Genomic DNA, 21,846 nt, shown 5'->3' on the forward strand with positions numbered 1-21,846 from the left:
TAATAGCAGCATGATTCGTGTGAATAATTACTTTAGAATCAACAATATAAGGCCTAAACTTATCACAGGCAAATACAACTGCTAAGAATTCCTTTCCAGTAGTAGCATAATTTCTTTGAGCACTGTCTAGAGTTTTACTAGCATATTGAATAACATTTAATTCCTTATCAACTCTTTGCCCTAGAACAGCACCTACAGCATAATCACTAGCATCAGACATAATTTCAAAGGGTAAATTCCAATCAGGTGGCTGAACAATAGGTGCAGAAATTAATGCTTTATTAAGTATTTCAAATGCTTCTACACAATCATCATCAAAGACAAATGGTATATCTTTTTGTGATAGATTAGTCAGAGGCCGAGAAATTTTTGATAAGTCCTTAATGAACCTCCTATAAAAACCGGCATGACCAAGGAAACTTCTTATACCTTTGATGTCCTTGGGACATGGCATCTTTTCAATAGCATCAACTTTAGCTTTATCAACTTCAATACCTCTTTCAGAAATTTTAGGCCCTAAGACAATACCTTCATTAACCATAAAGTAGCACTTCTCCCAATTCAAGACAAGGTTAGTTTCTTCACATCTCTACAGAACTCGATCAAGGTTGCTCAAGCAATCATCAAAAGAGGATCCATAAACGGAGAAATCGTCCATGAAAACCTCACAAATCTTTTCACAAAAGTCAGAGAATATAGCCATCATGCATCTTTGAAAGATAGCAGGTGCATTACATAAACCAAAAGGCATACATCTATAAGCAAAAGTACCGAAAGGGCAAGTAAAAGTGGTCTTAGCTTGATCATCAGCTGACACAGGTATTTGAGAGAAACCAGAATAACCATCTAGAAAGCAAAAATGTGTATGTTTGGATAATCTTTCTAGCATTTGATCAATGAATGGCAAGGGGTAATGATCTTTTTTAGTAGCTTTATTTAATTTGCGGAAATCAATTACCATCCTATAACCCGTAATAGTTCTTTGCGGAATCAATTCATCTTTATCATTAGGAACGACAGTAATACCTCCCTTCTTAGGGACACAATGGACAGGACTTACCCACTGACTATCAGCAATGGGATAAATTATACCTGCCTCAAGGAGCTTTAGTATTTCCTTTCTTACCACTTCTTTCATCTTAGGATTTAACCGTCGTTGGTGATTAATAACTGCTTTGGCATCTTTCTCCAAATTTCTTTTATGTTGGCATAGAGTGGGACTAATGCCCTTAAGATCATCAAGAGTATATCCAATAGCAGCATGGTGCTTCTTCAGAGTTTTCAATAATTTTTCTTCCTCCTTCTCTGAAAGGTTAGCGCTAATAATAACATGATATATCTTCTTTTCATCAAGATAAGCATATTTAAGAGTATCAGGTAAAGGTTTAAGCTCAAATACGGGATCACCCTTGGGTGGAGGAGGATCCCCTAAGATTTCAACAGGCAAGTTGTGTTTCAGAATAGGTCCCTGTTTAAAGAACACTTCATCTATTTCCCTTCTTTCATTCATAAACATATCATTTTCATGGTCTAGCAAATATTGTTCTAAAGGATCACTAGGAGGTACGGCAATAGAAGCAAGACCAATAATTTCATCTTTACTAGGCAATTCCTCTTCACGGTGTTGTCTACGAAATTTAGAAAAGTTAAACTCATGAGACATATCACCTAAACCAATGGTAACAACATCCTTTTCGCAGTCTATCTTAGCATTAACAGCGTTTAAGAAGGGTCTACCAAATATAATGGGACAAAAGCTATCTTGTGGAGAACCAAGAACAAGAAAATCAGCAGGATATTTAGTTTTCTCACACAAGACTTCAACATCTCTAACAATTCCAATTGGTGATATAGTATCTCTATTGGCAAGCTTAATTGTGACATCAATATCTTCTAACTCAGCAGGTACAATTTCATGCATAATTTCTTTGTATAAGTCAATAGGTATTGCACTAGCACTAGCACCCATGTCACACAAGCCATGATAAAAATGATCTCCTATTTTAACTAAAATAACAGGCATGCCTACCACAGGTCTATGTTTATCTTTAGCACAAGGTTTAGCAATTCTAGCAGTCTCATCACAGAAATAAATAACATGCCCATCAATATTATCAGCCAAGAGATCTTTAACAATAGCGATATTAGGTTCAACCTTAACTTGCTCAGGAGGTGTATAAGTTCTAATATTGCTTTTACGAACCACAGTTGAAGCTTTAGCATGATCCTTTATTCTAACAGGGAAAGGTGGTTTCTCAACATAAGCAGTAGGAACAATAGGATCATTATAAGTGATAGTCTTTTCTTCAACTTTAATAGGTGCAAGTAATTTTACTTCTATGGGAGGATGATATTTAAACCACTTCTCCTTAGGGAGATCAACGTGAGCACCAAAAGATTCACAAAAAGAAGCTACTATCTCAGAGTCAAGTCCATATTTAGTGCTAAATTTACGGAAAACATCGGTATCCATAAAAGATTTAACACAATCAAACTTAGGTGTTATACCTGACTCCTTACCTTCGTCGAGGTCCCAATCTTCAGAGTTGCGTTTAATTCTTTCCAATAAATCCCATTTGAATTCAATAGTCTTCATCATAAAAGAACCAGTACAAGAAGTATCGAGAATGGTGCGATTGTTGTCAGAAAGCCGAGCGTAAAATTTTTGAATAATCATTTCTCTTGAGAGCTCATGGTTGGGGCATGAATATAACATTGACTTAAGCCTCCCCCAAGCTTGAGCGATGCTTTCTCCTTCGCGAGGCCAAAAATTATATATATAATTACGATCACAATGAACAAGATGCATAGGATAAAACTTCTGATGAAATTCCAATTTAAATCGTTTGTAGTTCCATGATCCCATATCGTCACATAGCCTATACCATGTCAATGCATCTCCCTTCAAAGATAAAGGGAAGACCTTCTTCTTGATAACATCATCGGGCATACCTGCAAGCTTAAATAATCCACAAACTTCATCCACATATATTAGGTGCTCATCAGGATGTAATGTTCCGTCTCCTTCAAAAGGATTAGCTAGCAGTTTTTCTATCATACCCGAAGGAATTCCAAAGTAGACATTTTCATTTTCAGTAGGTTCAGTAGGTTGAGGAGCAACTCTTTGCTCTACTGGTCAGGGTGAAGATACCCCGAACAAGCCCCTCAGAGGATTAGTTTCCATAGTAACAAGTGACAGTAAATTACAGCACACTATATAAATTTTTCCTTACCAAGTTCCACCTACCAAAGGCGCTTCACTCCCCGGCAACGGAGCCAGAAAAGAGTCTTGATGACCCACAAGTATAGGGGATCTATCATAGTCCTTTCGATAAGTAAGAGTGTCGAACCCAACGAGGAGCAGAAGGAAATGATAAGCGGTTTTCAGCAAGGTATTCTCTGCAAGCACTGAAATTATAGGTAACAGGTAGTTTCGTGATAGGATAATTTGTAACGAGCAACAAGTAACAAAAGTAAATAAAGTGCAGCAAGGTGGCCCAATGCTTTTTGTAACGAAGGACAAGCCTGGACAAACTCTTATATAGAGAAAAGCGCTCCCGAGGACACATGGGAATTATCGTCAAGCTAGTTTTCATCACGTTCATATGATTAGCGTTCGGTACTTTGATAATTTGATATGTGGGTGGACCGGTGCTTGGGTGCTGTCCTTACTTGGACAAGCATCCCACTTATGATTAACCCCGATTGCAAGCATCCGCAACTACAAAAGAAGTATTAAGGTAAACCTAACCATAGCATGAAACATATGGATCCAAATCAGCCCCTTACGAAGCAACGCATAAACTAGGGTTTAAGCTTCTGTCACTCTAGCAACCCATCATCTACTTATTACTTCCCAATGCCTTCCTCTAGGCCCAAATAATGGTGAAGTGTCATGTAGTCGACGTTCACATGACACCACTAGAGGAGAGAAAACATACCTCTCATCAAAATATCGAACGAATACCAAATTCACATGACTACTAATAGCAAGACTTCTCCCATGTCCTCAGGAACAAACATAACTACTCACAAAGCATATTCATGTTCATAATCAGAGGGGTATTAATATGCATATAGGATCTGAACATATGATCTTCCACCAAATAAACCAACTAGCATCAACTGCAAGAAGTAATCAACACTACTAGCAACCTACAGGTACCAATCTCGGACTTAGAGACAAGGATTGGATACAAGAGAGGAACTAGGGTTTGAGAGGAGATGGTGCTGGTGAAGATGTTGATGGAGATTGGCCCCCTCCCGATGAGAGGAGCGTTGATGATGACGATGGCGATGATTTCCCCATCCCGGAGGGAAGTGTCCCTGGCAGAACAGCTCTGCCGGAGCCCTAGATTGGTTCCGCCAAGGTTCCGCCTCATGGCGGCGGAGTCTCGTCCCGAAATCTTGCTTATTATTTTTCTTCGGACGAAAGACTTCATATAGCAGAAGATGGGCATCGGAGGGCCACCAGGGGGCCCATGAGGCAGGAGGCGCGCCCAGGGGGGTAGGGCGCGCCCCCACCCTCGTGCCTGGTGGGTGGCCCCCCTCTGGTATTTCTTCTGCTCAATATTTTTTATATATTCTGAAAATAAGTTCCGTGGAGTTTCAAGACTTTTGGAGTTGTGCAGTATAGGTCTCTAATATTTGCTCTGTTTCCAGCCCAGAATTCCAGCTACCGGCATTCTCCCTCCTTATGTAAACCTTGTAAAATAAGAGAGAATAGGCATAAGTATTGTGACATAATGTGTAATAACAGCCCATAATGCAATAAATATCAATATAAAAGCATGATGCAAAATGGACGTATCAGTGATGCATAGCAACGAGAGGGGAGAGTGTTGTCCACGTACCCTCGTTGACCATAAGCGGAAGCGTTATGACAACGCGGTTGATTTAATAGTAGGTCTTCACGATCGATCGATCCTAGTACCGAAAGTACGGCACCTCCGCAATCTGCACACGTTCGGCTCGGTGACATCCCACGAACTCACGATCCAGCAGAGTGTCGAGGGAGAGCTCCGTCATCACGACGGCATGATGACGGTGATGATGAAGCTACCGGCGCAGGGCTTCGCCTAAGCACTGCAACGATATGACCAAGGTGGATTATGGTGGAGGGGGGCACCGCACACGGCTAAAAGATCAATGATCAACTTGTGTGTCTATCGGGTGCCCCCTCCCCCGTATATAAAGGAGTGGAGGAGGGGAGGGCCGGCCCTCTACTATGGCGCGCCTTGGGAAGTCCTACTCCCACCGGGAGTAGGATTCCCCCCTTCCAAGTAGTAGGAGTAGGAGAGAAGGAAGGGGGGGCAGCCCCCCACCCAATTCGGATTGGGCTAGGGGGGCATGCCCTCCACGTTTTCCCTTCCTCTCCTCTATTCCACTAAGGCCCAATAAGGCCCATATACTCCCCGGGGGGTTCCGGTAACCTCCCGGTACTCCGGAAAATGCCCGAACTCTTTCGGAACCATTCCGATGTCCAAACATAGGCTTCCAATATATCGATCTTTACGTCTCGACCATTTCGAGACTCCTCGTCATGTCTGTGATCATATCCGGGACTCCGAACTACCTTCGGTACATCAAAACACATAAACTCATAATACCGATCATCACCGAACGTTAAGCATGCGGACCCTACGGGTTCGAGAACTATGTAGACATGACCGAGACTCATCTCCGGTCAATAACCAATAGCGGAACCTGGATGCTCATATTGGTTCCTACATATTCTATGAAGATCTTTATCGGTCAAATCGCATAGCAATATACGTTGTTCCCTTTGTCATCGGTATGTTACTTGCCCGTGATTCGATCGTCGGTATCCTCATACCTAGTTCAATCTCGTTAGCGGCAAGTCTCTTTACTCGTTCCGTAATGCATCATCCCGCAACTAACTCATTAGTCACAATGCTTGCAAGGCTTATAGTGATGTGCATTACCGAGAGGGCCCAGAGATACCTCTCCGATACACGGAGTGACAAATCACTACAAAAAAAGACACATCCGTGACATTTTGGGCTGAACGAATTTTTTTTCTGTCATACTTATGACACTTCTATGACGATAATTGTGACAAAACCCGGTATCATCATAGATGTGGTGGGGTCCTACTTCTATGACAAAAAATCATGACAGAAAATGGGCTTTTCGTCCTGGGCGGGTCGGAGACGCAGCTGCATGACATTCTTTGGGCCGTCCATGACGGAAAAAACCGTGGTAGAAGCGAGCGCGAGGAAAATATCGGGGTGTTCCCAGTTACGGTGGGTGGTCAGGGCCGAGCGATGCGTGTTTCTCTCATACACGCACGCGCGTGGGTGCGAGGCATTGGGCTCTAACTGAACCCGAGCGAGGCGTTGGGCTCTAACTGAACCCGAGCGATTGCACTGCAGGCTATGCGTTACCGAACCCGAGCGATCGATCGATGGTTGTTAACTGAACCCGATCGAGCGATTCCTTCGCTACTGCTGCTAACTGAAGCCGATCGATGCTGCCTCTGGATGAACAGTGAGCGTTGCTTGGGGGTTTGGATGAACAGTTCCCGGTGGGGGTGGATGAACAGGACCCCGTGGTGTTGCCTCTGGATGAACAGGACCCCGATCGATCGAGCCGGTTGGGGCTGGATGAACAGGACCCCGTGGAGGGCTGGATGAACATGACCACCCCGTGGAGGGCTGGATGAACAGTAGACGGTGGAGGGCTGGATGAACAGTAGCCCGTGGAGGGGTGGTTGAACAGGAGCCCGTGGAGAGGGCTGGTTGAACAGTAGCCGGTGGAGTAGCGCGCGGTGGATGCTAGATGAACAGGAGCCCGTGGATGAACAGTCGCAGGTGGAGGCTGGAGGAGGTCGACGGTGGATGAACAGTAGCCCGTGGAGGTTGGAGAGGGTCGACGGTGGAGATGAACAGTATCCCGTGGAGTCCCGTTTTAGTGTACGCCACACCCCTCCCGATGAACAGGACCCCCGTTTCGACCGTAGCGCTCCAACACAAGTCCATTTCTTCCGTTTTGCGGTACGCCACACCCCTCCCGATTAATAGGACCCCCGTTTCGACCGTAGGAGGTCCGTTTCCTCCGTTTTGCGATACGCGAGACCCCTCCCGATGAACAGGATCCCGTTTCGACCGTGGCTAGTCGAACACAAGGCCATTTCCTCCGTTCTGCGGTACGCCAGGCCTCGTTTCCATCGGCTGTTCCGTCCAAGCCCTCCCGATGAACATGATGACGCATTCCGTTCTGACCCAGCCGGTTGGCTCCCCATGAACACGACGACGACGTTGTTTCTCCGTTCCGACCCAGCCATGTACACGAGCCCTGGCCGTACGTACGCGCGAGTAGGCGTTCGAGACCCCGCCCGTATGTACGTACGTGGCCGTATTTACTTTCTTGCACCATGGCCGCTGTACGTACGTGTACATGCTACGTGCGCGCCTCTACTACGACACGTGCGCGCCTCTACATCGACCAGTATGTACGTACACGTTCGCGACCAGAATGACAATGCTACGTACGCTTCGACCAGGTGGGTCCCGACTGTCAAGCACTTCCTTGCGTGCGAAGATGTAGCTGGTGGGTCCCAGCAGTCAGGGGGAGAATGTTTTTTCGTGAAATACGGTGGCCCGTGCGGTGTGTCCCTTCTGTCAGGTGGAGGAATAATTATTTTGCGCGTAATAAGGAGGCACTTCCTTGCGGCCACCATGGACCCAGCTGTCAGCCTCTCCACGTACAGTACTCTTCCGATGGAAGTCGTTCCTTGACCACGTTGACCACGCCGCGCCGAGAGCACCAGGGCGGTGGACGACGGCGAGGCCTAGGAAGGGGACGACGCGGAGCCGGGGAAGACGCGGCAGTGGAAGCCCGCGCGGAGAGGAGTACGAGGGTTCACTGGTTCGGCTGCGGTGTGAGGCTGCCGTCGCCGCAGAATAACAGGGGGTGTGGGTGAGTAGAGGCATGGCCTGGCCAGCAGTGGGAGTAGTAGGGGCGGTGAGGCCTCTGCGGCATCACAACCGGCCACGGGAGGCAGGAGCACGCGACACGACCGGCGCTGGTTTGGGCGGCTGGAGCACGCGACACGACCGGCGCTGGTTTGGGCGGCTGGAGCAAGAAGACCAGAGGTTGAAGAAGCACTACTGTCGTTGGATGTACATCGTACGGTCACTCGAGCTAGAATCGTTCATATTGACTAAGTTGACAAAGCCCTCCGTCCCCGTCAACTTAGTAGGCACACAAGTCAGCCTCCCACCAAGGTGGGTCCCAGCTAGCAGGGGAGTATTCATTTTCTTCGACGTAATAAGGAGTCACTTCCGGTGGGTCCGAGCTGACAGCGGGGGGAATGTTTTTTTGCGAAATACCGTGACCCGTCCGGTGGGTCCCAGCAGTCAGGGGGGAAATGTTTTTTTCACAAAATACGGTGGCCCGTCCGGTGGATCCCTACTGTTAGGTGGAGGAATCATTATTTTCCGCGTAATAAGGAGGCACTTCCTTGCTGCGGCCGTGGACCCAGCTGTCAACCTCTCCATGTACAGTACACTTCTGATGGAAGTCGTTCCTTGACCACGTTGACCACGCCGCGTTCCGTTGCATGCATGCGTCCATGGGTGTGGTGCGTCCCCACTGTCAGCCTCTCACGTACAGTCATCTTCCGATGACTCTCGGTTGTTGACCACGTTGACCACACCGTTCCGAGTGCACCAAAGGCCGGTGGACGACGGCAAGGCCCCAGACTGGAACGACCCGGAGATGGGGAAGACGGGGCAGTGGAGTCACAGATGGAGAGGAGTAGGAAACTTGACTGGTTCGGGTGCGCGGCAGCAGAGCCGCGGTGCCGCCCACGGGAGACAGGAGCAAGAACAGAGGTTGAAGAAGGAGCACGGCTGTTGGATTAACATCCAATGGTCCAACTGCTAGAATCATTTGTTGATTAAGTTGACAAAGCCCTCCTTACACGTCCGCTTAGTAGGCCCACAAGTCAGCCACCAAATCTGACGGGTCCCAGTTGACAACAGGAGGAATAATTTTTTTCACATAAGAAGGACGCACTCCTTCCGTGCGAAGATACAGCCGGTGGGTCCCAGCTGTCAGGTGGAGGAAACATTTTTTTCAGCTTAATAAGGAGGAACTTGCATGCGACCATGGACCTCGTGGGTCCCAGCCGTCAGGCTCTCCACGTAGAGTCCTCTTTCGATGACTCTCGTTTATTGACCACGCCGCACCGAGCGCAGCGAGGCGGTGGACGACGGCGAGGCCCCGGACGGGAACGACTCGGAGATGGGAAGACGCGGCAGTGGAGTCGCAGATTGAGTGGAGGAGAAGGGTTATAACTGGTTCTGGTGCGGCGTGGGGCTGCAGTCGGTGGAGAATAACAGGAGGTGTGGAGGGGTGGAGGGATAGCCTGGCCGGCGGTGGGGTAGCGCTTCGCAGCGATGCGTGCTAAGCAGAGCCGCTAGCCGCCGGAGGCCGGACCGGGCGGTCCCGGCGACGCTGGAGGAAGAAGACGAGAGATTGAAGGTGCATGCCGACCAAGTTGACAACGCCCTGCGTAGGCTTCGACCTATTGGCCCACATGTCAGCCTGCAAAAATGTGGCATATATTTAACCCATGTTTTCTAGAATGTACAGTCCATTTGCTGGACTGGGTGAACAAATAATTTCGCATCAATGCGGCCCATTTATATTATCTAAGAAATCCCAGCCCATTTGCACTTCCTTCAAATACACGAATTAGCTGGGCTCGTTATCTATATAATGTTATGTTAGAAGGAGCAATTAATATCAAAAATAAACCGAAGAAGCACATTTTTTATATACATAATTAACAAATTAGCGAGTTATTGCTCAAAATAAAAATGAGCGCGTTATTATTGCATTGGTCCTTAAAATCTTCGCAAGCTTTTGTACGCAATCACCCGGATTTTCCTTGCCTGTGAGTCAAAAACAACCAGGATTTTCCTTGCCAACTTCTGTTAAACATTTACTTTTATAAGTTAATAGCACGTGGGATGTTTTTATAATGTATATATAAGTCTCTATAAAATATACGATAATAGTAATAATATAAATATATATAATGTGGTTAAAAAATACATTGGGCTGTCGATCTTTAAGAAAAAGCCCATAGGCCGGTATGGACCTCAAAAAATAAGTTGAAACCACTGTCACCGTATGTTGTGGGCTACGCATGTTAAAATACAAAACCTAGGCCTAGCTGATACTTGTTCGCCCTCTGGAAAAAAATGATACCAGATCCCCGAGCGAACTGGATTAAAGAGAGGGCCGGTGGCACGACTGAAGAAGCACATCAGGAGCGATTTTTTTTTCTTCAGTGGATGGCTCTCGATGGCTTTTTTTACTTGCCTCTACACCATACAACTTGTATTTTTAGCCTCCCAGTCCGTGGTGGACCAGCAGCCCATTTGCTGGGCGGGCCAACCTACAGAAACCAGCACTCGATTTTTCATCAAGCCCCAAAAACAACGCAGCACTATGTTTGTTTTGAGGCCGAAAACATTATGGCAGGGGTTGAGCGGGGGAGGGGGCAAGACAGAGCAAAAAGATTAAAAATAGCTGATGCGCCGTTGCTACCCTAACAAAGCAAGTGCAATTCTTCTCGGGAAGAAGGTGTGCCGTTGACACCCACACATCACATACCCCACAGTAGGCATACTAACAAGTTCACACACAAGCACAACAGAAAAGGTAAACATTCGTATCAAACTCAGGTTCACAGGACACGTTCATATTCATAGCCAACATTCACTATCAACAACTCGAAAGATTCATATATACACAAGTTCAGCATGTCTATGGATCCAAATGATTGATAGATCACACAACAATATTCATAGATAATTCACAAAAAGATTCAGATATACACATGTTCAGTATGTTTATGCATCCAAATGATTGAGATCACAGCCAATATGATCCATGGACGAACTTTAATTACCTAGGGTATAGACTGGTAAATGGTGTTTAGTCGGAGGTACTTCTTGCTAAAATTAATGCTTGTACGAGTAAACTTTCGAGTACATAAGAGGCAGCACAGACAATCTGAACTTTGCTTGTAGGTTTATCCTCAAATAGTGGCCTCGTGCCGAGGGAGGTTTGAGCAACTTGGCCACTACTTTCATCCAACTAGTTTACTGGCTCATCTTGGTCATGTAGCTCGCCAAAATTCTACATTGCAGACTGGTAAATGGTGTTCAGTCGGAGGTACTTCTTGCTAAAATTAATGCTTGTACGAGTAAACTTTCGAGTACATAAGAGGCAGCACAGACAATCTAAACTTTGCTTGTAGGTTTATCCTCAAATAGTGGCCTCATGCCGATGGAGGTTTGAGCAACTTGGCCACTACTTTCATCCAACTAGTTTACTGGCTCATCTTGGTCCTGTAGCTCGCCAAAATTCTACATTGCAGACGAGAAAGGAGGCGGTTCAGAAAATGAACTACCCAAATTTTTTGTGCAGTTCAACTGAAATGGAGCATCCCTGGCGTGCAGACTAATTAAGTGCCAGATGAATATACGCGTCAACCAACTTGTCTGGAATCTTTATACTCCATGCCATATAGTTCGCTACCATATGTGCCGATAACCAAAAGCCACAAGTTGGGACCAAAGACTGAACTGCGTTTTTCTGGGCTATGCGCCAAGCAATATTTTTGGCATTCACTCTCCTAATACTTGGAGTTTGACAATTGGTTGATGCCGGTTGATACTTGAATGAATATAGGCACTTCTTCTTGTCAACATTGATGCTTGTCTGAGTGAACTTTGGAGTACATAGCAGCAGCATAAGTACCTGTCCATCTGATCTTTTTGTGCAGTTCTACCGAAATCACCCGATGTAATGATTTGCCTGCGAGTTCAGGCTCCAAGTTACTCCTTTATGAAATCGGCAAACAGTAGCACAATACCAAATTACCAATACATATGACAAGCATAATAATCAGGATAAAGACTAGTACCAACCTGTGTGAGGTAGCATATCAATTACTATTTCCTTTGACTGGAAGCCGAGATAAGCCAAGTGACTGACAGCAAAGGAAGAATGCAAGCTGAGCTTAGCGACTAACAGGAAAGGAAGGAAGTTGTCGAGGCAATGAAGCACCCAAATTTTTTGTGCAGTTCCACCAAAATCGAGCATCCCTGTTGGCACATATATTGAGAGAGTGAGATTACTATAATAGTGGGACTAGTTGATGAAACATACACTAACAAATAGAAGCACCCTCATTATCTTAATGGGTAAAGTTAGCATTCCCTCCCTGCTCAACCACATGATTCACCTCCATGGACAAACATACACATGTACATGATTCAGCATAGGGTGCTACTAAAGATTTGTTTAACTCCAACAGGAAAATTAGGCAGCAATAAATTAGTGGTACTTAAGTACTCGTAATTAATTAAGTGAGACAGCAAAAGTGGAAGGGCTCCCTGGAGGATCGTCTCACATGTAAGGTAGTCATTGCCGGAGCCCTTGAATGGCCTCGACTAAGGCCTCTGGCTTCAGCAAGATCGCCTTGGCACTGTTTACTCTTCTTCTTCTTCCTCTTCATGCTCTGTTTCTCATTCTCCTCACCAGTTGGTGAAACCAAGTACATGATTGGCCTTCTATTTCAGAATTGGTTTTGTCAGTGAGGGAGTACAAGTGTACTAGTAAAAAATAGCATTATTTTCTCATGGCAGTCGAAAAATAGAGATGAACACATGCATTAAATATCATTCTTACCTAAAGGAAGGTTATGGTGCCAATATGGATGATGAGGATTGGAACGCAGATCTCCCTTTGTGCAGTTCCACCGAAATGAACCAACTGTTCCATTCTGACATTCCAATTAAATAGCACAAAAGTCACTTCTTTTAAGAAGAGTTTTGTGCAGTGCACCAAAAGGTCACAACAGCAACCAGGTGAAATGGATATCCCTGTTTGCACAAAAAGCTACAGAGGAAACAGTCAGAGTCTCAAACAATTACAGGCAAAAACATTTGGCTAAACTTGTCATGGCTTATAACAGTGGCATGGCTTCATTTTTACCAGGGGCATTAGATTAAGAACAGCTAAATATTTGGTATAAGGGCATGGGACAGTGGGTGCACCAGCAGTCCAGCACCATGTACCTAAACAGGGGCATAAAGTGGTGATTCATAGTTTATTGCCCCGAGAAACAAACATCCAAGAAACATATATGGGTTGGTCCCATTTTTTTCACTCTAGGCACCTACTCCTATGTGTGGATAGCAAATCTAGTCCTGGTCATACTACTGCGTACAGTGTTACCCCTATATTTCCCTCTTTGACCAAGAGACCGGTTGGATGAGCAGTCTGTACTACTTTCACCCCCTTTCCTTCCTGTTTGTACCAAGTCTGATGTACTACATACTAAATTCCCCCACCCCAACTTTATTTCTTGTTTGAACCAAGTACAAGATTCGACTCCATGAAGTAGCTGTACCTCTAACAATAAAAGAAAAAAAATAGGTGACGTTGGACCATCCGATCGAGAGGGGCTTAGAGGTAGAAAATGATGCACATGCAGCGACGTAGCAAGCTGGGGAAGTAGAGCTAAGGCGGTTTCGAAGGAAGATATACCTGAAGGTCGTCGGGATGTGGATAGGTGGGCAGCGGGAGGCCGGATCCGCCCACACTAGGGCAACGACGAAGGGATCGGAGGACCTCCCGCGCCGGCGCTCGGCCAGAGATAACGATGCGTCCGGCAGTGGGTCTCCTCCCTCGCTGTCGATGATGGCCTAAACGCTGCCCCTCCTCCCCTTCACCGGCGGAGGGGGATACGTCCGGATCTGTAACCAGTGGTGTGGATAGAAAGACAGTGTTTTTTGAAGGGAGAAAGACAATGTTACCACCCCTATCTTCTTTAGATCTGGATAGGATGAGAGTGTGTGAATAGAGCAACCCTAGCAAGCAAGCGCGGAGGCTCCGGCCTATATATACGTAGTGGGGTAGTTTTCCTTTTTCACTCCATCAAAACAATCGTTTAAAATTGTGTACTACGTGCCAGGTCACCTTTTTTTAGTTGTTGATTGTTTTTTGAGGTAGCTACCCGCTTGTTCCAAGTGGTGTTACGGTGTGCTAGGTCGCACTTTGTATCGTTCAAGTCTGGTACAAGTCCCTCCATTAAATGAACAACCACCCCCTCGTAAAAATTGTGAACAAGCCCACGACTAAAATTATCGGAAACGTGGGTTGCCCCAACATGCATTATTATTTATATTTTCTACTCCCTCCGTTCCTAAATATAATTCTTTTTTATTAGCCACACCTAAGACAAGATTTTTTTATTAGCAATGAACCCCACATGTCATAGACACAAAAAGTGTGGCAAGATTCCCTTAGGCAAGCCAAAGTGTGTCTAACAATTTGAGCAACTCAAGTTAGGAAGTGTGGCAAGTGTGGGAAAAATAATGTGGCAACATAAGACAAACATAGTCACAATCCAAATAGACCCGTAATTTTTTGTGACATGCATGAAAACTTGGTTACTTAAATTTATAGTCAAAATTTGGCAAGGTGCATCAAATCAACACATGCAGGTATCAAAAGGGAAGTCACGGCATGCATGCATGCGTTGTACTCTCTCCGTTTCCAAATATAAGTCTTTTTAGAGATTGCAACAAGTGACTACATACGAAGCAAAATATGTCTACATACATCCGTATGTAGTAGTCCATTTGAAATGTGTAAAAAGACTTATATCGAGTGCAGTGCTTTGATGTGTCGCGTCAACTCGTACAAGACCGAGAAGTTTGATTACTACAACGCCCTCTCCCTCGCGGACTGAGCTCCGGTGCCTTAACTGCACCTGCCTTTGGCTGCATGACAGGTGGGCCAACCACCTGTTGGGCCCACCTGTCATAGACGCAAAGGGAGGAGCAGTAAGTCAATGAAGCTGCGTCCCTCCCTCGCGCATGAGCGTGGTGGCTGGCAGGACTAGTAGGAGCTTTCGCTACACGCTTCTTGACGGCGGCGAACTTGCGGATGGAGTTGACCATCATTTCTTCCATGTGAGAGGCCAAGCCGGCGTCGGCGAGGGCTACGACGCCGGCGGTTGCCAGCACCGTCTGGAAACGCTGCGCGGTGCGGGGCCGCAGGCTGGCGCCTTGGATGATTTGGCACAGCCGACTGCCGCTCGCGACCATCGCCTCCATAGGTGCTTCTGGCTTCTGGTCACTTGGTCTTGGATTGGAGTGAGCAGTGTTGCGCAGAGACTAAGGAGTAGATGGATTGGAGTGGTGGGGCACCTTTATATGAGAATCCAAACTCTGTTGCATTCACATCGTGCTGGCTCTATTCTGCTTCTCCAATTAATTCCCTCTGCATGTAGAGTAATTTGAGGATGCATCATTGACCGTTCAACGTCTCGGGAACCGCTACCCTCTCCCTCATTGGCATTCAAGCACCTATGGAGGCGACTGCCGCTCGCGTCTATCGCGTGTCAGGAGACGTTCCCGTCGACGACGAGGTGCCTATGGTGACTTCGTAAATTTCAAGATGATAGTACTAGTATACTCAATATTGTGCACCGCGACCAAGGCCAAGAGGAAAATGAGAGAACTACGTATTTATTTATGGTGTAGATTCACTCATTTTGTTCCATATGTACTCCGTCTCGGTGTAGTCTAGTCACTTGTTGAAATCTCTAGAAAGGAAAATACTCCTTTCTGGTTTACAGGGCTATACTAGCAAGTACTCCCTCCGTCCGAAAATACTTGTCATCAAAATGGATAAAAAAGATGTATCTAGAACTACTATACATCTAGATACAACCCTTTTTATTCATTTTGATGACAAGTATTTCCGGACGGAGGGAGTACTACAATAGTGGGCTCACATAGAAATTTTATCTCATGCAAGAGCCTGGCTATATGCGTGCTCCAAGGTTCGCAACTGCCACGTTCGGGTTGCACTTGGCTCTTCGCCTCTTCGAGAAGATGAACAATGATGTTACTACTACTGCTTCTACAGTATCGAATCCACTGTTGCATGTCCGTCCACCGCGAGCGGGAGGGATATCTTGTTGTAGTACTATAAGCAAAAGCATGTCCTCGTCTGCGAGCCACCGTGCGCATGGGCGAGGGAGAAGGCGTGTAGTAGTAAAATCAAGCTTCTCCTCGTTGTACGAGTTGACGCGACACATCATAGCACTGGCCCCACATGGTTGCCTCTAAACTTGGCTGAAAGACCCGTAATGTACAATACTCCATTTGCTGCAACCTCTAACATTTACCCCACCACAAATTAAAATATATATTCCTGTCTTGACCAGATGAGCGTGCAAACTAGAATCACCAGGTAGGGCCAGAAGATTATTTTAATCAAAAAATATAGCATGGAGCCGACCCCAACGATTTTAAGATTACAGGCACGGTACGCGCTATCCTAGACTACTCTACACATGAAACTGCCACACGAGCGTCCGGGCTGCGCTTGGCTCTTCGCCTCTTTGGGAAGTCGAACAATGATGGAGTACTACTGCAGTGGAGGAGTACTACAGTATGCTTCTGGCCATCTGCCACCGATTGAACTGTTGCATGTCCACCGCGTACGGGAGGGAGAGCGTGTAGCGAACGAAAGCTTCTCCTAGTCCTGCCAGCCACCACGCTCATGGGCGAGGGAGGGACGCAGCTTCATTGACTTACTGCTCCTGCCTTTGCGTCCATGACAGGTGGGCCCAACAGGTCGGTGGCCCACCTGTCATGCAGCCAAAGGCAGGTGCGGTTAAGGCGAGAGGGCATTGTAGTAATCAAACTTCTCGGTCTTGTACGAGTTGACGCGACACATCAGAGCACTGCACTCAATATATTTCAATAATTTGTGTTTACCGATGCATTAATTACAACGCATGCATGCATGCCGTGACTCTCCTTTTGATACTTGCATGTGTTGATTTAATGCACCTTGAAGTAGTATGAATATGTGACGGTAAAGCTTTGTAATGCCCCGGCCCTAATAAAGCGAGAGATGGTTGTGCACGAAGAGGGCGAGATCATGCAGACGGAACAAGACCCGACGATGGAGCTCTCTATGGTCTCGAAGGACCTCACCTTGCTCCATTGCCCCTTGTGCCTCCGCCCCTTGAAGCCTCCAGTGTATGAGGTTCGAATACACCTCGTCCGTTCGGCTGATCGAGCAAGGTGCAGGTTTCTTGATTGATGTGTTGTTCGGTTGATTTGTGCAGTGCAAGGGGGGGGGGGCACCTGGCTTGCACGGACTGCCGCGTCGAGCGCCTCGGGAACCAGCGGCAGTGCCAGAAGTGCGAGCGCGGCGGTGGCTTGGACGTGCGGAACACGGCGGTGGACGCCTTCCTCTCCTCGGTGAGGGTGGAGTGCCCGCACGAAGGCTATGGGCTCTACGTCACTTACCACAAGCTCGCCGATCACCAGAGTGTGTGTCCGCTTGCGCCCTACAAATGCCCCGTGCCCGTTTGCGGCTATGAAGGCCCGCCGCTGGTGCTCTCCCACCACATCAGCACCGTGCATCCCATGCCCGTGCACAGGATCCAGTACGGCAAGGCGCTCCAGCTGCAAGTGCCACTGTCAGAGCCACGGCTCTTGCTGTTCGCGGAGGAGGACGGCCGCGCGTTTTTCTTGGTCGGCGGCGTGCTCGACATCGGCGTGCCTATCGCCGTGTCGGTCGTCTGCATCAGAGTGGGGGCGTCCCCACTGCCGCACTACATGGCCAAGCTGTGGGCGAACGGCCCGCCGGGGGAGCCGAAAGGCAGGACCGACGCCGTCAAGGTGGAAATGAAGGTGACAAGCAGCAGGGATCTCGGCGACGTCGCCGTGCAGGAGCTGACCTTCTTCACAGTTCTGCCCAAGCTGCTGGCCGGGGCTAAGCTGGTGTCCCTCCACATTCAGATTGACAAGCTCACATCCTAAATGATTATACAGTGCCTTTTGTTTATCTTAGTAATATGCTAATATAGGGGTTAGCTCGGTCTACTTTAGCTTAAGAGATGGTGGGTTTCGGTGGCGATGCAGCAATTACCTCGACATCAGATCAGCAGTGAAAGTAATTTCGAACAGTCGAATGGATATTTTGTGTCTGTTGGATATAAAGATCCTTTGGGTAAGAAGTAACAGCTTATATGCTTTTTTCGAAACGAAATAGCGATACTAGTATAATTTTTGTTCACATGCACTAATATTTTCGAAACGGACGTCGGGCTGTAGCTAGAAGGGCGGTTGGGACACGGCATAGGCCCATACCGCGGTGACCCCCGATTGGGACGCACCGACTGTGGATTTTCTCCCTCGCCGATGTCGACCGCGTCTACACAGAACATTGTTCCCTTCCCCCAGCTGCGGGATCAGGCCGGATATGTGACCAGCGGTGTGGCCACCGTCGTTCTATGCTTGTGAAGAGAGCAACCCAAGCAAGCAGGCTTGTAGCTTAGGTTCCTGCTAGTGTATATATAGTGGTTTTCTTTTTCTCTCCATATCAACCAATTTTATATTGCGTACGTGTCATTGAAGAGTGAAATGATGGTTGCTTCTTCCGACTAACTTACTGTGTGATTTGACTGATCCTTTAGTGGCCCCTACACGTACTCCCCCTACGTGTATGCAACAGTCACACGTACACATGGACGCAAAAACGCGCGCGACGTCCTAATGCATGCATGTCCGAGCACACGACAAAACACACACGGTCACGCTCAAGTGCTCAACCTACACGTGCATGCACACACATGCTCAGCCAGCGTGAGCTAGTGACCGTATAAACACCGGAAAATGTATATATTGAGCGCAATGAGCGTATTATGAAGTCCACTGACCGTATTTTTACAAATGTAAAGTGACAGACAGTGTATTTATCTCGTTTGAAATTAAACCATATTAACCGGAGAGGAGGCGGTATGGACTAGCATTACTTTGCTGTGTCCCGTCAACTTGCCGAACGAGGAGAAGCTTGCAGGACGGGAGAAGCTTGCGCGCGGTGGCTCGCAGGACAAGGAGAAACTTTTGACTAATGCAAGCTCTCCTTCGCTCAGGCAGTGGACGTGCAACAGTTAATTCGGTGTCAGATTGCCAGAAGCATACACTATACTAGTACTATTATTGTTGCACTTCCCGAAGAGGCGAACAGCCAAGCGCAAAGTTTACTAGTACTAGTACTACTACTATAGTCTATAGAGGTATGTACTATACTAGTACTAGGAACCGGATGGAGGAGCGTCTGCACTCTTATTATATTTTTAAAATGTGATAAAGCAATCTTCGACACATTTGGTTCTCTTCGAGGGTTCTCGCATGTGATAATGGAAGTTGATTGCATGGAACACTCGCCATAATTCTCGCTTAATTCTGGCTCATATCCTGTTACAAATAGGAGCGCTCGGTAATATTTCCTCTTTTTTTGTTATTCAGCATGTAAACAGGTCAACAAACCTTGCGGCGCATCTTTGTGCGAACCGTGCTGGCTGCACTTTGAATGTGGCCGAGAGCTGGCTTGATGAAACACCTCGCTTCCTACTTCTTTTTTTGCGGGGTACCTCGCTTCCTAGTGACCAGTGTCTTGGCTGATCGTTCTAAGAATGCTTATATATGAATAAACCTCTCTCATTTACCCGCAAAAAAGATTAAGCCATATTAACCGGAAAGGAGGGAGTATGGACTAGAACTACTTGTTGGTGTGTCCCGTCAACTCGCAGAACGAGCAGAAGCTTGCAGGACAAGGTGAAGCTCGCTTACGCCTTTTGACTAAGGCAACGTACCCTCGCCCAGGCGGTGGACATGCATCAGTTCATTCGGTGTCAGATTGCCAGAGGCATACACTGTAGTACCGAACATGCGGAGTACCATCATTGTTCGACTTCACGAAGAGGCGAAGAGCCAAGCGCAAGGTTTAGTAGTACGAGTAGTACTACTACTTGAACCGCATGGTGGAGCGTCTGTACTCTTATTTTTCTAATCTCTGATAAAGTACACATTGATTCCGGAGAAGGGCGGAAAACAGCAGCCCAACATGTAATGATGATATCGATCAACCATGCTCGAATATATCTTGGCCTCCGTGTGAGCCCGTCTGTGTGTTCTCGCTCCTCGTCTCTCTCAAGGAACGGCGGGTTGGCCATTTTGCCGTCAATTGAGATCGGTTTGCTCACACTCCGGTCCCACATGTCAGTGATATGCCAAGAGGAGGTGCGTTGACCAACTGGCCATACGCGTACTTGGTTTTGCACCTTCATACTACTCCTCCCTCCGTCACAGTTTACAGGGCGCGCTTCATTATGATGCATTTTTCTCAATGCATTTCCACCATCAGAGAGACTTTAGACGCATTTGGTTTAATGCTCAATTAATTAGGGCATGGTAACCGCAATCAAGTCCACAATTTTCTCTCGATGTAGTACTACGGAGTGGAGTAAGTGCATGCATGTGTGTACCCGTGGTGGAAGCACTGCATGCATGTGTGTACGCATAATTTCCTCTAGTAATAGACGCCGTGCTATGACTACCAATGCTATTTTTCAGGCCGATCGCTAGCCGCCTTGGTCCCAGAGATTTTTTCTTTTTCTGAAGCACGCTCTATGAACAGTGACGGATGGAGTAGTATGAGCGGATTCAAAGAAGAGCGTATTGATGGTTGCTTCTTCCGAGCAACTTACAGTGGGAAAGGCCGGGCTTATGATTTGACTGCTCATTACTCACTATTAATGCGGCGCAACGACCAGTCTGAGTCTCCCGTGCGACTGTGCACTACCCCCTCATTCTTAAATATACTCCAGAGTATTTGTCTTTCTAGAGATTTCAACGAGTGACTACTCAAATATTTGTCTTTTTAGAGATTCAAATGGACTACTACATACGGATGTATATAGACATATTTTAGAGTGTAGATTCACTCATTTTGCTCCGTACGTAGTCACTTGTTGAAATCTCTAGAAAGACAAATATTTAGGAAAGGAGGGAGTACACATACGAAGCAAAATGAGTGAATCTACACTCTAAAATATGCCCATTTGAAATTTGTAAAAAGACAAATATTGTTGATGACAGTTGCGACGACAAAAAGGAAGCATATTCCTTGTCCTAAGGGAAGATAACAACACGGTTGTGTTTGTCTAAAACGTTGTGAGGACGAGATTGCAATATGGAAAGTACGCCGGATGAGCTACGTTTTGGGCAAAGAACTATGGAAGATCCACATGCAGAGACGTGGGAAGACGGGCAGTGGGGCAAGGCCGGAGGGGATACCTGGAGGTCGTCGGGATGTAACTTGGTGAGCGGCGGCGGGCGGAATCTGCCCATACTGCAACAGCGAGCAGGTGGCGTAGGCCCTACCGCGCCGGAGCTTGGTCAGAGAGAACGACGTGTACCGCAGATCGGGACGTGCTGCCTCGGCGCCGTCGAACGGAGAAACGATGCACGTCCTCCCTTTCCGCCGGCGGATGGGATTCGGCCGGATCAGTGACCAACGGTGAGAGAGAGAGAGGCCACCGCAGCCTTGTGTGAGATACTCTGAAGAGTGTCAAACCAGGCAGGCAGGCTCCATTGTATATAGTGGAGCGGACTACCTTTTTCTCCATAAAAATCGTTTTATATTCTGTGTACGTGCCATTGAGCGATATAACTTTATTTAAAAATAACGCGCCAACGCATCAAGTCGAACTTTGTTTCGTGCACGCGTGGTACACGACCTCCGTAGGTAAACAACCGCTACACGCGTTCAAATTAGCACGTGGGCTGCCATTTCATACAGAAATGAGCTCCACCGTATACCCGCGCGGGTGTGGCTGGGCACGAAGCGTGAGTACATGCACGGTGCACCTATTCTCTTCTTGTATACGTACACCACCTACATGGGGTTGTGTGAGAGAGA

This window comes from Triticum aestivum, chromosome 7D (genome assembly GCF_018294505.1).
Source record: "Triticum aestivum cultivar Chinese Spring chromosome 7D, IWGSC CS RefSeq v2.1, whole genome shotgun sequence".
Classification (NCBI taxonomy): Eukaryota; Viridiplantae; Streptophyta; class Magnoliopsida; order Poales; family Poaceae; genus Triticum; species Triticum aestivum.